Source organism: Cucumis melo, chromosome 2 (genome assembly GCF_025177605.1).
Source record: "Cucumis melo cultivar AY chromosome 2, USDA_Cmelo_AY_1.0, whole genome shotgun sequence".
Classification (NCBI taxonomy): Eukaryota; Viridiplantae; Streptophyta; class Magnoliopsida; order Cucurbitales; family Cucurbitaceae; genus Cucumis; species Cucumis melo.
In genome coordinates this window covers 6,175,165-6,192,512 of record NC_066858.1, presented here as the reverse complement: position 1 = coordinate 6,192,512, position 17,348 = coordinate 6,175,165, and positions in this window count along the sequence as shown.

The window sequence follows — 17,348 nt, the reverse complement described above, 5'->3', positions numbered from 1 at the left end:
ACAAGCATTAAGAACCCTAATTAAAATGAAATTAGGATTGATCGAAAATCATAGATTCGATGCCTCTCGATCCTCGATAATCTCCATACGAATTCAAGCCGAGACCACCACTAGAGTTGATCCGCTATTCTCCGGACTTAGAACCAGGTTGTGAGACTGAAGAAAATAAAGAGAGATTGATGGAAATTGGAGCAAGGAATTTAGGTTTGAAAGCTTGGAAGAGAAATAGATTTAGAAGAATTTTGGAATATTTAAAAAATAACAAAATATTTGCCAAAGCCCTCAAATATTTGAAAGATGCCCCTTTAAATAACCTAAGACTTAGTGGGATTATCCAACCAAATGCTAGATTTTCCCACTAACTTTAGTCAAGGGAAAAAATGGTCATTTGACCATTCTAGTCACTTTTGACTTTTTACCATTTTTTCGGTTTTGACTAACTTCGACCTCCTGAGCATGAATCCACATTTATTTTTTTGGAATTCAAATCATATTTGAATATAAAGTCGGTCAAAATTTGATTTTTCAAAGTCAAAAGTCAATGTTTTCACTTTTTACAACTTTGACTATTTCCATCAATTTCGAGCTTCCCAATATGAATCTGGATTCATATTTTTAATATTTAAATCATATTTAAACATAAAGCTCTTTCACAAAGCTATAACCGACAGTTATATCACATATATTCGTCGATTTCTTTCTCTACCTAATTCGAACAATTGAAATTATTCTAACATATTGTTCTAAGTTAATTCCATATGAGCTAGCAGGGGAATCTAATAAGCCTATAGATCATGAACTCCAACGATTTAAGATTAACTGGCTAAATCCTTTTAGACCGAGCTAATCAACATTCATTAACTAACAGGTCATTCCACTAAAATCTCGTAGTTGCACTCTCGTCTGATATAACCATGATCAGTAAGTTAATCCTTCACAGATTGTTTTTAATCTCGGCTGGGTCAAAATATTGTTTTGCCCCCGAAACTATATCTTACTCTTTAAGTCTCATTGATTCACTATTGAACAATTGGTTTAAAGTCCGACTTATAAACTGAATCCCTCTCGGGTCAATGTGGTAGGGCCCCTTGTTCAACACTTGAATCAGTCCTTAAGGGAACAACCTATCTCAAGGGATGAAAGCATTTTACACGGCAGAAGAATTAAAAGAGACCATAACTCAATTTAATTGGGAACCTAAAAAATACCAATATATTGGCAAAAGAAATTACAAAACTAATTTCTATGACTAAGCATGCTTTCAAGAAAAAAATACAGAGAAGAAGAACTTACGCACGTTGACGACTCTAAATCTACTCAACTCCAATTTTGGGCACCACCACTTGGAAACTTTCCTATTCTCTGGATTGAGATGGTTTGTGGGAACCAAATTGGAAGAGGGAATTATTGGAGAGAAAAAATTCAAAGAGAAACAATCGTTTTAGAGAGAATGCGACGTACGTAAAAATTCACATAACTCACTTCTGTGTATCGTCATACCAGTAACTCGAAGAAGAGGGAAGTTGAGAGAAAAGTGGAAACGTGGGAAAACCACCGTACGTTCCCTATTAATTTAATAAACAAATGTTAAATTAATATTAATATTAAAATAAATAATTTAATTAATTAATTAATTAATTTAATAATTAATTAAATCATATTTAATTAATATTTCATTTATATTATATTTAAATGAATATCTCTCACATAACCTAAGTTTTAATTTAATTAATTAAATTAAATCAAATTAAACTAAACTATCAATTAATTTTCCAATTAATTAATTTCTAAACTAAATATCTTATATTTAATTTAATCCAAATTTGAATCATATTCAAATATAAGTTTCTCTCATAACATATACTTTTAATATGTATCATATACACATTAAATTTTAACCTATAGTTTTAATATGAATCTAATTGATATTAAATTAATATTTGAACTTATTCAAATATTTTATTCTAGTTCTCCTAAATTAATTTTGAATCATATCCAAAATTAAATTTATATATTAAAGTTTAATTAAAATATAAACTTTATATTATAATGTATTACCATACATTATATTAATTCCCAAAGTAAATTTGAACATTTAAATTACAACCAATATAAATAAATCTCATTACCCTTTACGAGCTAGGAAAGAGACCTAATGGACTTACAGATCAGAAGCTACAACAATATGAGATTAATTGGCTAAACTCATTAACCACATTAATCAATATTCGTTAATTGTGTGTACATTCCACTAAAGACTCACAGCTAAACTCTTCTTACTATAGATATATTTCTGTGTCCATGGATATAGACCAATACCAGTAGGTTAGTCCTTCACAAGTATTCGTAACTCCAACTAGGTCAAATTACCGTTTTATCCCTGAGTTACTTCTAGTCCTTAAATACTTGTGCTCCTCTAATGAACAACATGTTTATGGTCCAATCACTAAACAGAAACCCCTCCCGTGCCATAGAGAGGGTAAGGCTCTTTGTCCAAGTCCGGGAGACACCATTTAAGAGAACACTTATCTAGTTACCTTAAAGTCAGGAAGGAATGAATTTCATCTTGTGTGATTACGTTCCAGCTCCCCACTCGATCTTGTCCCCAAAATGATAAGCATATTGAATCGACAATCTGGTCACTCCCACCCGTATAAATCAAATGACAATCCCTCACAAACAGGAGTTCATAATACACTCAGGAATAAGACTAAGTTACCTAGGTCATCCTAATGAAATAGAAACTCAACTAGTTAACGGAGTTACATCTAATGATTACTATTTTGTGGTCCGGTATTATGCAAACTCATTGCATAGGATACCTTCACTCGCATGTCGTATACATGAACACATTGGATCAATGTGTTTGTATCAAATACAAAGTGAGCCGTATCCATAGTGTTACTAAGATAAGGTACTCAGTCTTAACTCTATACTATAGACCTTTTAAGCTGATCTTGAACATTGATCCCTGTATGTCTCTACATATTGTTCAAAACTCATCAAACAGCGTAAGATGTTAGTTTATTAGATTTAGGTTATTAAGAAAAAACTAATAATATGATCAATAACACTTATTGAAATTATAATAATAAAACAGTTTATTAATAACGGACAATGGATGATATTTACTATCTATAAGTTTTAGGACATAAAACCTAACACAATCTACTAACCTTAAAAAAGGGGCATCCTATGTAAAGAGTTTACATAAGATTGAAACAATGAAATAGTCACTTTTAAGTTATAACACCGTTGACTATATAAACTGACTATTTCAATTATGATGACCTAGGTAACTTAATCTTAATCATGAGTAACTACAAACTTCTGTTCAAATGGTATTATTCTTAGATTTTCATAGGTGAGGGCAGCTCAACGGCGTTGACCCAATATCTATTTCAAGGTTAAGATCGGTGGATTGCTAGGGACATAGAGTGTAAAACGAAATTCACTCCTACCCATTTTAGGGTTAGTAGATAGGTTGTTCCCTTAAGAACTGAATCCAAGTCTTGAATAAGGGATCTTGCCCTCTCATTAGCCTGAGAGAGATTCGGTTTATAGGTTAGACCTTAAACCAAATGTTCGATAGTGGATCAGTGGGACTTAAGTAACAAGATATAGTCTCGGGGGTAAAATGGTATTTTAACCCATTCAAGCTTACGAACAACCTGTGAAGGATTAACTTACTGATTATGGTTATATCAGATGGACACAAATATATCTATACTAAGGGGAGTGCAACTACAGAACTTTAGTGGAATGACCCATTAATTAACGAATGTTGTTTAACTCAGTCTAAAAGGGTTTAACCAGTTAATCTTGGATTATTGGAGCCCATGATCTATAGGTCCATTAGGTTCCCCTGCTAGCTCATATGGAATTAATTTAGAACAATATGTTGGAATAATTTCAATTGTTCGAATTAGGTAGAGAGAGAAACCGACGAATATATATGATATAGCCGTCGTTTATAAAGCATTATTTTTAAATGTGATTTAAATATTATAAATATGAATACAAATTCATATTTGGAAGCTCGAAATTGATGGAAATTGTCAAAGTTGTGAAAAGTCAAAATGTTGACCTTTAACTTTGAAAAATCAAACTTTGACCGACTTTGTATTCAAATATGATTTGAATTTCAAAAAAAGGAATACGCATTCATGCTTAGGAGGTTGGAATATAGGTGGCTACATGAGATGTAAACACCTAGACCACTAAGTTCCACTATTGGTTAGTGGATTGTTAGGTGTTGAGATTTAATAAACTAATTACATGAAATCTTGCATGTAATTAGTCTATTTAAGGGGCAATTTTCAAATTGATTTTTTTTCTTTTTTTTTTATAATTTTTTATAATTTTGAATTACAAAATAAACCTAAGATTCTCTCACATCTCAACCTATTTTTCCACCTCCAAATTCCATCTCTCTAATTTTTCCTTCACTTAACGAGTCCCACAACCAAGTTCTAAGTCCGGAGAATAGCGGGTCAACCTAGTGTTGGTCCCAGGTTCGTGATCGTAAGGAGATTTAGAGGCTTGGGAGCTTCAAAGGTAAGTATTTATCTTAACCCTAATTTAGTTTGAATTAGGTCTTTTTTAGCATGTTAATCACTAAAGTGTTTAGTTGCATATAGAGTAAAGTTCGATCTTTGTTTCCGCTGTGCATATTTCGTATTCCATCAACGACAAGTTCAGTTTTTTGTATAGTAACATATATTGAATGTATAGTTTCAATTGGACTTTAATGAATACTATGAAATATATAGAATGTTGATTTAGAAAACATAACTTTTAATTTAAGAATAATATTTATTATGAAAATTATCAACACAACAAAACAGAAAAACATATATGTATATAAATATGAGCCCAACGAATTCACGTTGTCTCCTTTAGACAAATTTACTTATCCTAGTGCTTGCGTTTTGAGAGTAATTGTCTCCTAGGATAGAACAGATTACATTTCTTCTAAGAGTAGCATCCCGTCTAGAAGATCAGCGAACAAAACTTTGTGGATCTATCGAACGTGAAGATTGTAGATAATAGAGAGAAAATATCTTTTTAGAAGAAGACAAAAAAAATTATGAAAATTTTTCCTCTTCTTCAACCAAATAGAAAAGGATTGTATTTATAGAATTATTCGTGGCCATTCGTAAAGTCGTTTCCTTTTTTTATAACACTTTTCATGAAGCGATGCATCCACTCATGATGCATCCATTCATGAAGAAACACGAACAATAACTATTTATTCCAACAATCACCCCCATAAATGGCAAGTTGACAAATGGAATAAAATAAGTGTTCGACATTTTTCCAATGGAGAACCTGCATGAGGATAAATAGTATAAACTTTGAACTTTCCCTAATGAACATTAATCGAGTTTACTTGGTTAATCAGTGGACATGATGCCTTGAACTGTCAACCGTTCTAGAGTAAACTAAAACAATAGTTATCACACAACTTCTCATTATAACAAAGTTTGTTCTCATGATTGTGTTCGTTTTGACCTTGAACATCGCCTGGTCTCATAAGTGTTTTAGAGAATTCGCCTTAAAATTCTCACAGAAGCGGCCCCTTCACACTCACATAGGTGATTATTGTACAGAACATCATATATGCTCTTTTTTTATTAATAATTATCACTCACAGAAATCATTAAAAGCATGATGCTTACCCTAAAACCATACTAGCACTACCTCATCATTTGTAGAATGGGTGAAAATGCAGTGCTCATTATGTTATCTAGAGATTGGTTTTCCCATTGAACCTAGATCTTGGGATCTCTAGTCAACTAGGTTGGGTTGCCTCTCTACGTAACTTCATATTATAGGCTTTAATCTCATTTCACAGAGTCAATTGTGATAATTCCATTAGAGAGTAGTTGCCTGATTGTATTATGTCTCTGTCATATATGTCGAGACTTACCATTGTACATAATGTTCCATGCCCTTCTAATAGCTGTCTGGCTATCACTATGTATACATATTGCAGGCACCGGTTTAGACCAATTGGGAATATCTTCTAAAAATTTCGAAGTCATTCTACTTCTTCTCCAGCCTTATCTAAAGCTATAAATTCAAATTTTCATTGTGGATTGTGTTATACAAGTTTGGAAGATTTCCAAAATATAGCCCCACCTCCAAGGATAAAAATGTAACCACTCGTATTGTGAGATTCATTCGTTATAGCATCAAGAGAACGTTTTTTGTAACCTTTCTTCACAAGACATTTTGTGTGGAAAAACATTCTCAAAGAATGCTGCATTCCTTGATTCCATGTTTGTATTAACATATATATCTGAAATATTTGATTTATGAACTAGAAATTGATATGCACAACTGTTGCTAGCATAACCAATGAATATGCAATCAACAAATTTTTAATTCTATTTTTAACCATTTTAGGTTTAGGTATTGTAAACTTTGCTAGGCACCCCCACACTTTTAAGAATTTGTATGAAGTTTTCTTTCTTTCCATTTTTCACAAGAAATTTCTTACGTTTTCATATAGGAAATCCCCATACAATATATAACTAACCTTCAAACATGGAGGGACATATCACAAAATGTGTCATACACTACTACAAAAAGGGCCTACGATGACAGTTAAATGCTATCATTAAAAGCTTTTGTAACAGTTTTTTGCAGTCATTGATGCGGCAGTCATGAAAAGTATTTTATGACAGTTCTATAAAGCTGTCACGAAATGTGGTTTTCATTACATAGAATAAATGTCACGAATTCAATATATTATGACAGATTATAACTATCATTATTTAGTTTCGATGACAGTTAATAACTATCATTGCTTATATTTTATAACATCGAATAACTGTCATTGTTTACATTTTATGACAGTGAATAACTGTCATTGTTAATATTGTATGACATATATTAAATGTCATTATTTATTTTTTATGACACTTATTAACTGTCATCATTTAACTTTCCATGACTTTAATTAACTGTCAAGAAAACTCGATGACGGTTTTTTTTATATTTAAATGTCATAATTTTGCTTTTAGTCACTGTTTTTCTTGCCCTATTTTTTTTTAATCATGTTTTTCATGACACCCTGCCATTACACATACCATTACACAGACCAATACAATCACATATGGAAAGAAACGGTGAACACTTTAATATAAAGAAACATACACTTTATAATATCGCTTTAAGTGTTGGTACATATATGGTTTGGTACGAACAAATTATTTAACTAACTAAATTTAAACAAAAACAATTCCTACCAAACCTACAAAAATGCTTATACATCAATGAATTGTCGCAAATATGGTTTCACTACTCCAATGGATTCTAGCAAAACCTAGTAAGAAAATAAAAGGAAACAAAATTGATTCCACAACACAGCACATTCACTTTAACAACACATATGGACAACACAGCACATACATACTTCAATAATAGTAATTTTTAAGCTTGACAGTGAATTATTCTTTTCTATAACTTCTAAGCTTGGTATTGGAAATGTAGAGGGTATTCAAATGGAAAGCCTTACATATACAGGTCACAAAATTATGCTACTGTTTAAGTACACAATGCACAATTTCATCATTAAATTAAATAAAATCTACAAAATTCATCCATATGAAGAAGATATGAGGAAGAATTATGAAGTATGAGGAAGAATTACTCGCTATACTTTACAAGCACTAACTTTTGGAAGAAACTCTCCAAAAACATTTACAAGGTCTCTACAATGAGAAATACCCAAATTAGATCAAAATTCCTTAATCACAATTTCCTTATTATAAATCCACTATAAATAAACCAAATTATCACTATATAATATTATATATAATTCCACAAAGAAGTTTCCTACCAAAGATAGGACTCCATGTTTAGTTAATAGCATCCAAACGAACCGAGCCTGACCTACAATACATTAACATATATATAAATCTCAGCAATCCACCCCATAAGAAGATAAGGTCTTATCCATATTAAGAACTAATGTAATAGGTGTTGAAATTTAGCAACTCATATTTTATTTAACATCACTCCTTATTGCAAGAATTATTATGACCATCTTAAAGTTAAAAAGTTAATACTATATCTAGTCGATCACTTATTGCAAGAATAACATCGCTCCTTATTGATCACTTCTGATCCAACCAATACTTTCTACTCTATATCTGAAAGAGAATCAAGTGGTTACTTAATGTTATAAGACAAGGTTGTGACCGTGAACTTTAAAGCTAGGCTTGAACCAATTACAATAAGTAACTAGATTAGTTACCTTCGCCTCTGTCATTTAGAAACTTCAAAGGAACTACACATTTACAGATAACTCATCGGTGGTGTGTTCGAGCTAAATCTATTTGAAAAGTCGATACCCGACCTAAAGTGTATGATTTGAATTCTCAAACAAACCATTTCTAACCTAAGAAACTACTAGAGAACAAGTGCATCTAACTACAAATTCTTCAACTTAAAGGATATCTAGCATGAAGGTTAACGATCATTACCTAAGATATTTAAATGTAACAGGATCACTCGAACTAGACCAGAAACTTTGAAATTCTATCATAGTTCAGCATTTCTAAAAGGGTATCATTCAACTTATCTAAACCCAATCAAACCACCAAACTCAACAAAATTTCATTACTTCACAAAAAAGAATCAAACAAACAGTTTTAACCAAAACAAGAAAGAATAGTTTAAGTAGAGGAACTAACAAAGAACTCACTTCTTCAGCGTCACCAAAAGCTCATCCAACATTGAAGAATCCACATCAGCCAACTCAACCGAATCATCCGAGGCTGGACCAGGCCTCGAGCCAGTCCAATTAAGCTTCAATTGAAATAAAACAAAATAATAGCAATAACACTATACCAAATTGCCAAAAAAATGCGTAGCAATACAATAAAAAATAAATAAGAAAGGAGAAAGAAACCTTTTCTTCCTTCTTCTTCTTATCTGGGTCTTCCATTTCAAGTTGTCATAAAAATTAAATGAACCAATCCCGTGAAGAAACCAAGCACCAATTATGGACTCTTAGAGAGGAAATTTATATCAAAAGTTTAGCCCAAACAAATAACAAAATTGGTAAGAAAAGATAAAAACAAACAGACCATAATAACATAAAAACAATCAAAATTCTGAAATGTATCATAAACTTATAGTAGAGCTAGTTCGATCGTGCAAAATCTTTCAGAAAAAAGGATACTAAACCTACAAATAAGGTTATTACATTAGCACCATGGACTAAAAATAGTAAATCCAAATGCACGGGAGGATACTAACCTCCAAAACCCAATTAACTAAATACAAGTTGAACATGTAATGAAATTGTGTACTGATAATTTAAGAATTAGAAAACTACATCAACATAAATCACAATGCATAAGAAGAAATAAAAAAAAATCATCAAACCCCATACACACAAAAACTCACAAAGGAATTTTAACAAATATCTGTGAGGCAAAATTTTACGAATCTCAATAATATCTATAAACTTACGATTTGGCAGCTTATGGTGGAGTTACATTGTTGGTGGAGGTTGAGGCGTAGACACGGGCAACAAATCTCGAACTTGTAGAGTCACGTATGGCCGATGCGGAGTCACAAGCGATGAAACTTAGGGCAAAGTCACAAACTAGCAGCAATTGAGGGATCTAAAGCGTTCAACCCATTTGCACGACTAATTGCTTTAACCCAAATCTTCACAATCTACTCCACATACACAAAATACCCAATAATGGATCTCTAGATAGAGAGGGAAAGAGAGAGAAGGGGAGCCATAGATTTTGGGGCTAATCAAAGAGATAGAGAGAGATTACCAAATCAGAGATTTTAGGTCTAGTCGGAGAGATAGAGAGAAAGTACCACGCAGATCGATAATCAACTTTGGTCCTGCACGGCGAGAGTTGGTAGCGATGTGTTTGGCTGGTCAGCGCTTAGTCATAGTAGTCGCTGGTGTTGGCGGTGGAGAGATAGAGTGAGATTGCGCCGTGAGGGAAGGTCCGCGAGAGAAATTTCAAGAAGAGATGCTCTCCTACCCTTTTCACGCAAACTCCAATTCCCCTCTCTTTTATTTCTTTCTTTTCATTCAATTTTAATAAATATTTATTATTTTATTGTTTATATTTAATGACATTTAAACATTGTCATAGATTTATGACGCTTAAAAACTGTCATAAATTCTTCAAATTCGAAAAATTTCGTCTTTTCCCGCCAAAAACGCGAATTTTTGATATTTATGACAGTTTTTTCTTCTTTCCTTTCATTTTAGCTTGTAGTGAATTGTCATGGTATGTCATTTTTCTAGTAGTGATATCACAATTTGGAATCATTCGTTTAAGAGATCGTAAAATTTCCAACTATAAACTTGATTGTTATTGGCATATTCTTTCGTGTGTGTATGTATGTATATATATATATATATATATATATATAGCACTAATGATTCCTATAAATTTTTGCCAATTCCACCATTATAATCACTATATATTGTATTATCTAATCCACTCCAAGTGTGATTGTTGTGTAACACCCCAAGAATTTGGGATGATTTAGTTTCAATTATCTTAAGTGTAATTATTGAAACTTTGGATGTAATTGAGGAAACTTGATTAATTATATTTTTGGTTGTGTAATTAATTAAGTTTTGAGGACAATATAATTATTTTATTTGGATAATAAAATTGGTAGAGATATTTGTTGAAGATAAAGATAATTGGGTTGAGGAGAGAGAAAATTGAATTATTTGGTTAAAGTTAATGGTGATATTTTTATTTGGAAAAAAAAAAGAAAAAAAAAGAGATTGATGTGTTTGGTTGAGTTTGAATTTAAAAGGGGATTTGGTGAGTTTTAAGTGGAGAGAGAGAAGATTGGTTTTTGTTGGTTTAAAAAAGGAAAAGGAAAGAGAAATTAATATTGATTTATTATTGGTGTTTAAATAGGCATAGGAATCCGTGATCCAAAACCCATCATCTTCTTCTTTGAAAAAAAAAGAGAACAAAAAAAAAAAGAGAAAACCCTAGCCGCCGCCGCTCCATTGTCGCCGCTGTGTTCATCCGACCGCTGCCGGAAGTGGATCGTAAATTGTCCGTCGAAGCCGTAAACCCGACCCGCATGCCCGCGTCCCTTCCTCCACAATCTGCCCCGTTTCGTCATCGTCTGCATCGATCCATCATCTATCGCCCCGTTCCGTCGTCGACCGTTGGAGTTCGCCGCCACTTGGTCAGCGTCACGTCGTCGAAAGACCGAGCGCTCAGTCCGACGCTCATACCCGAACCCAGAAACCCACATGCACGCTCGCGCCTGCTCCATAGTCGAGCCACACGCACGTCTCGCCTGCATCATAGCTGAGCCGCACACCCGTGTGCGCCCCAGCCTAGTCGCTTCACCTGTCCCGAGCCGACTTGTCAGTTCCTCTTTCCAATCGAGCCGCCAGTCGGTTTTTCCCTCTCCAGCCGAGCCAATTGAGCTGCCAAGCTTCTTTTAACCCTATTTTGACCCATATTTTTTGATAAGCCTCGGTAGGTTTGGTTTGGTTTTAGTCTATCCAGCTAAGGTTTATTTTGATCCTAACCAAGTTAACTGTTGGATTAAATTGACTATAGTTAACTAGAAGTCGAGCGGGGAATTTGTCCAACTACGTCCAAACTGAGTTCGGCCTTAATCTCGGGTAAGTTACTTCAAATGGATTTTGGACCCTTGTTTCTCGGAGGGTTAAGTTATTAAATTTGGTTTTCTAACTAATTCAGGGCTTCGCTGCTTGGAAGGCGTGATTTTATGGTAGAATTCATTTGAGCAAATCTCCAGGTAAGAGATTCTACTACTAGACCTAGGAGTGGAATTAAGAGGTCGCATTTATTCTTGAGTTGTGCATATTGATAACTAAATTGCATGACGACATGGAAATTAATGAGGATATGATATGACATGACGATATGATGATATGATATGACATGACGATATGATTATGTGATATGACATGACATGATGATATGATATGACTTGATGATGCATTGATGATTTTTTTATGCGCCTGTGTTGGTTAGGGTGTATTGTTAACTTGTCCTATTAGAGTCGTACCTGCATGGGTGTCCTTTGGGATCACCACCTTTTTAGGATTGCGTAGTCCGACGAGACTACTAGTTTGACATTGATATAGACATAATTCGAGTGGTTCGACGAGATCGCTTGCAGCCCGATTGTCTTAGTGTTCCTCCGGGTACACTATAGACCAGTTTGTCCTAGGTGTTCCTTTGGGTGCACCGAAGACCAGTTATTGTTTCTTCAGGATCACATGTTACACGTGTTCGGGAACGTGCCAGTTCTTGGGTACCACTTTCAAGACTCTAATAGGAAGTTAACAGGCACCTAAAAGGACTAGTAGTGGGTCCCTTACTGAGTATTTTATACTCACTTTTTCCATTTCATTTTTTTTTCAAGCAGGGGCAGAGGTAAGGGCAAAGACAAGCCGACGAGCAACCAGAAGTGACCATGGCGAGCCATAGGGATCTCTTGCTTCCACTTTATGTCCTAGTTCAGACTTTAATGTTGGCATTTTCTTTTTGTTTATTCTTTATTTGTTATTTCTTTAAAATTAGATAGGGCCCGAGTTAGGATTTTATTTTATATTTATCTCTAGTCACTTTTGTTTATGCTTTTAAATGAAAGTTTTGAAGTTTTGTTTTATTTTATTCAACTTTACAAATTTTACTTATCTTTTAAATTAATAATGGCTTCGACTTAGTATAAGGAGCTGGGTCGTTACATGTGGCATACATATTTTGTATATATTTTTATGCCTCAAGCGTAAGCAACTTTGCTTTGTTGGTTTCACCATGAATTTTCAATATTAAAGTCAAAGAATAACATTTCTTATGGCCAATACACACATGTATTAATACAAACTAGTGCAGAACATAAAGAATAATCAACTGCATATGCCAAATGGCGAACTCATGCCAAAATTATATAAGTGGCAAAAGAAAATTATTAAAATCTTGCCAAAGGGAAAATCTCAAAATTCATTTGCCCAAGAGTAAAGTACATAACAATCCACTAAAATTTAGAATCATTTGAAACTCTTCATGCAAATATCAATTGAATGAAAACTAACAATAATTTTCATGATTTGCACACAGAACACCTTTATGGAATAATATACATATATATGAAATTCTAAAACAGAATCTCAACATGATCCAGCAACAAATCAATATATGAATATTTCCACAATTTCTCAATTTCAGTAATTCGAAGCCTTATAAAAAAATAATGGGATTTTCAATATTATTATAAAAGATAAATTTATCTTAAGATTGTTATGAAAATTATCAACACAGCAAAACAGCAAAACATATATGTATATAGATATGAGCCCAACGAATATCACGTTGTCTCCTTAAGACAAATTTACTTACCCTAGTGCTTGAGTTTTGAGAGTAATTGTCTCCCAGAATAGAATAGATCACCTTTCTTTTAAGAGTAGCCCCTCGTCTAGAAGATCAGCGAACAAAACTTTGTGGATCTATCGAACATGAAGATTGTGGATAATGGAAAAATATCTTTTTGGAAGAAGACAAAAAAAATTATGAAATTTTTTCCTCTTCTTCAACCAAATAGAAAAGGATCGTATTTATAGACTTATTTGTGACCATTCGAAAAGTCGTGTCTTTTCTCTATAATACTTTTCATGAAGCGATTCATCCACTCATGATGCATCTATTCATGATGAAACACAAATAGTTATTGGTTTTCATGAAGTGACGCATCCATTCATGAAGAAACACGAACAATAACCATTTATTCCAACAATATTAACATATAACAGAAAATATTGGACAAATTAGTAAAAAATTGATTGTAAAATACTATATACATGTAGCCCTCCCCTCGAGTATGGAAACGATAGAATAAATCAAGTGAAATACTATAAGCTCACAATCAAAATAAATATTAATCCAAAGAAATACCGTAAGCTCACTAGCAAAAAAGTCCGAAGGAAAAAATGATGATGAAAGGAAATGGTCGATAGATAACGAAAACGAAAGAAAAAAAATGCAATATATGTTTTATTCAAATGAATAACAATCAACCTAATTGTATGAGATATATTCCATATTTAGTTAGGACATATTTCATATTCAGTTAGAATATATATATTAAATGAAATTAAACAAATAAAAAATTAAATAATTATTACTTCAAAAAATGTCAAATTTTAGAAAAATAATAAATGCAGTTGACTGTTTAATTATAATTAAATATAATTAAATTTGTAATAGTGATTTTTTAGAAAATTAATCATAAGATGAATTTCGTTCAAAAAATGAGCAAAAACTTATTAATCGCAGCAAAAAAAAAAAAAAAAAAAGAAAAAGAAGAAAGACAATGAAAGAAATCGTAGGAGGAAGACGATGAAAGAAATCGCAAGGAAGAGAAGAAAGATGGAAGAACAAACCTGGAATATTTAAAAAATGGTTAACTTTATGGGTTTTGTTACACGGGTCGTAAATAGTTTGGTGTTTTGTTACGTTTATGAAAGTTTCCCTTGAAAATATTTACAAACATACCAACATTTTTCTTTTTATCGATTATAGATCATGGTAGATCCATTTAGATTTCTATCTAGATCTATTTAGGTCTGTCATTGATAAAAAGTAAAAATTTGTTATATCTGTAAGTATATTCAACGGTAGCTATATTTGAAAAAAACCCAAAACCAAAAAGTTCATCTTTTAAGTTTCTTTAGTCTTTGCGATTGAGAGCTATGCAGTTGTGAAAAGTTTGGTTTAGAATATAATTGGTGTTTAGGAATGGAAAAAAATATATTACGTAATTTAGTATTCAAAATTTGATTTTAGTATATATTTACTCGGTAGGTGTTGAATGAGAAATTTTGGATCAATCACAAAATGTCACGTCATTTACCACATTAATAATGAAATTACGGATAATTGAGTTTGGAACTAATTAAAAGTTAACATATGCCTCAAATTAAAATTGAGGATATCAATCAACAAATCTCGATGATACCATGTATTTTCATGAAGATAGTTGGATTGAATAAATTTAAGGGTCAACTAGAAGAATAACAATTTTAAAATTATCATTTTGAAAAATAGCAAAACCGTTTTTTTTCAAAAATGGCAAAATGAAAAAAAAAAATACAATAAACAAGAATTTGCAAAACCCCAAAATACCCCTATACACATAGAACGTAAGCTAAATTTTTAAGCTAAAATAAAATAAATACATTTTAATAAATGTTGGAACATAATTACAGCTACTTACTTATTCAATGAAAATTAGAACCCTTCATCTCCATTTTTGTTTTTCGATTCGATCTCCATCTTCCATTTTACGGTTCTTCATCTTCCTTCATCTCCATTTTTCATTTTTCTTTTTTGATCTCATCTTCTTCAAATGCGAATGTCCACCCTCATCTTCTTCTTCCATCTTCAAACGCCAATCTCATCTTCTTCAAGCAAATAAACCCTAATCTTTCCACCTTGCTTTTTCAAGAAGAAGAATATAAATATTTGAAGCACGTAAATACTATCTTCATTTTCCTCTTCCATCTTTGATTTTCAAGTCTACAACCTACAGTCACGCTTCGGGTGGAAGAACAAAACCCTAAACTCAAAGAAGATACAAAGGTTGCATATTCTTTTATCTCTTGGGAAATTTTAGCTAATTTTTTTTAAAAAATTATTTATATTATTTAATTAATAAAATGTAGATGGAATTTGGGAGATTTTATCTAAAAACAGAATATCTTAGACTACGTTGTTGGAAAAAAAATAAAATTTTAAAAATAAATTAAGATCTAATATAAAAACTGGTTTTAATTTTCAAATTATTAATGGTTGAAAGATTTAAGGTTATTTTGAAATTAAAAAAAAAAAGTGAAGATTTAGCCAATAAAAATTAATAATATGGTTATTTTGAAATAAAAAAATGAATAAAGTCATTAGAATCTTCAACAAAATTATTAAATCCTAAGATATTAGGAACACATATATTGAAATAATCCCGGGGTTGTATACGTTATTAACACATCGAAATTAATTACAGACTCATAAGTGCATATTATAAATTAATTACACTAGATAGACTTTTGATAAGAACGCATATATTGAAATAATTACAGTTTGCGGATGAAATACCACGCATGTATGACACTCCCGAAATCATGTTAGTTGGTACGCTATTTTTTCAATCACATGAACATCCATTTATAAACGTCAAATCAATATTAATAGAAACTATAATTAAATTAATGTTATTCAGTAAAATTAACAAGTTTTGGTTTAAAAATCTTTCTAAACATTCCATTTTGCAAGTCAATATCCACCTCTCTTTTGTAAGTTACCATTCCAATGGAAGTTTCAATTTCATCCTCAACTTCATATTCATTTTCAAGAAGAAGAATATAAACCTTTAAAGCACGTAAATACTATCTTCATTTTCCTCTTCCATCTATGATTTTCAAGTCTACAACCTACAATCACGTTTCGGGTGGAATAACAAAAACCTTCATTCGTAAGAACAAAGATACAAAAGTTGCATCTTCTTTGTTCCTTAGGGGAAATTTTAGTTTATTTTTTAAAATTATTTAATTAATAAAATGTAGATGAAATTTGGGAGATTTTATCTAAAAATACAATATCTTAGACTATTCTGTTTCGAAAAAAATTAAAATTTTAAAAATAAATTAAGATTTTAATATGAAAACTAATTTTAATTTCCAAATAAAAATTCAAAATTTCAAATTATTAAGGATTAAAAGATTCAAACTTATTTTGAAATAAAAAAGGTGAAGATTTAGCCAATAAAAATTAATAATATGGTTATTTTGAAATAAAAAATGAATAAAGTTGTTAAAATCTTCAACAGGATTGTTAAATCCCGAGATATTAAGAAGAGGTTATGATAGGGGTTGTATATGTTATTAATACGTCGAAATTAATTACGAACTCATAAGTGCATATCACAAATTAATTACACTAGATAGACTTTTAATAAAAATAATTACAGTTTGCGAATGTGAGTATTTTTGTATTGCATAAAATACCATGCATGTGTGGCACTCCCAAAATCATGTTAGTTGACACGTTATTTCTTCAATCACATGAACATCCAATTATAGACGTCAAATCAATATTAATAGAAATTATAATTTAATTAATATTATTTAGTCAAATGAACATGTTTTGATTTTAAAATCTTTTTAAACACAATTGATTATATATATTATATAATATATATACACACACAATGCTACATTTTTAGAATAAGTTAATTTGAATTGGTTATATATTACAGTTTGTGAATGTGAGTATTGTGGTATTGTATGAAAT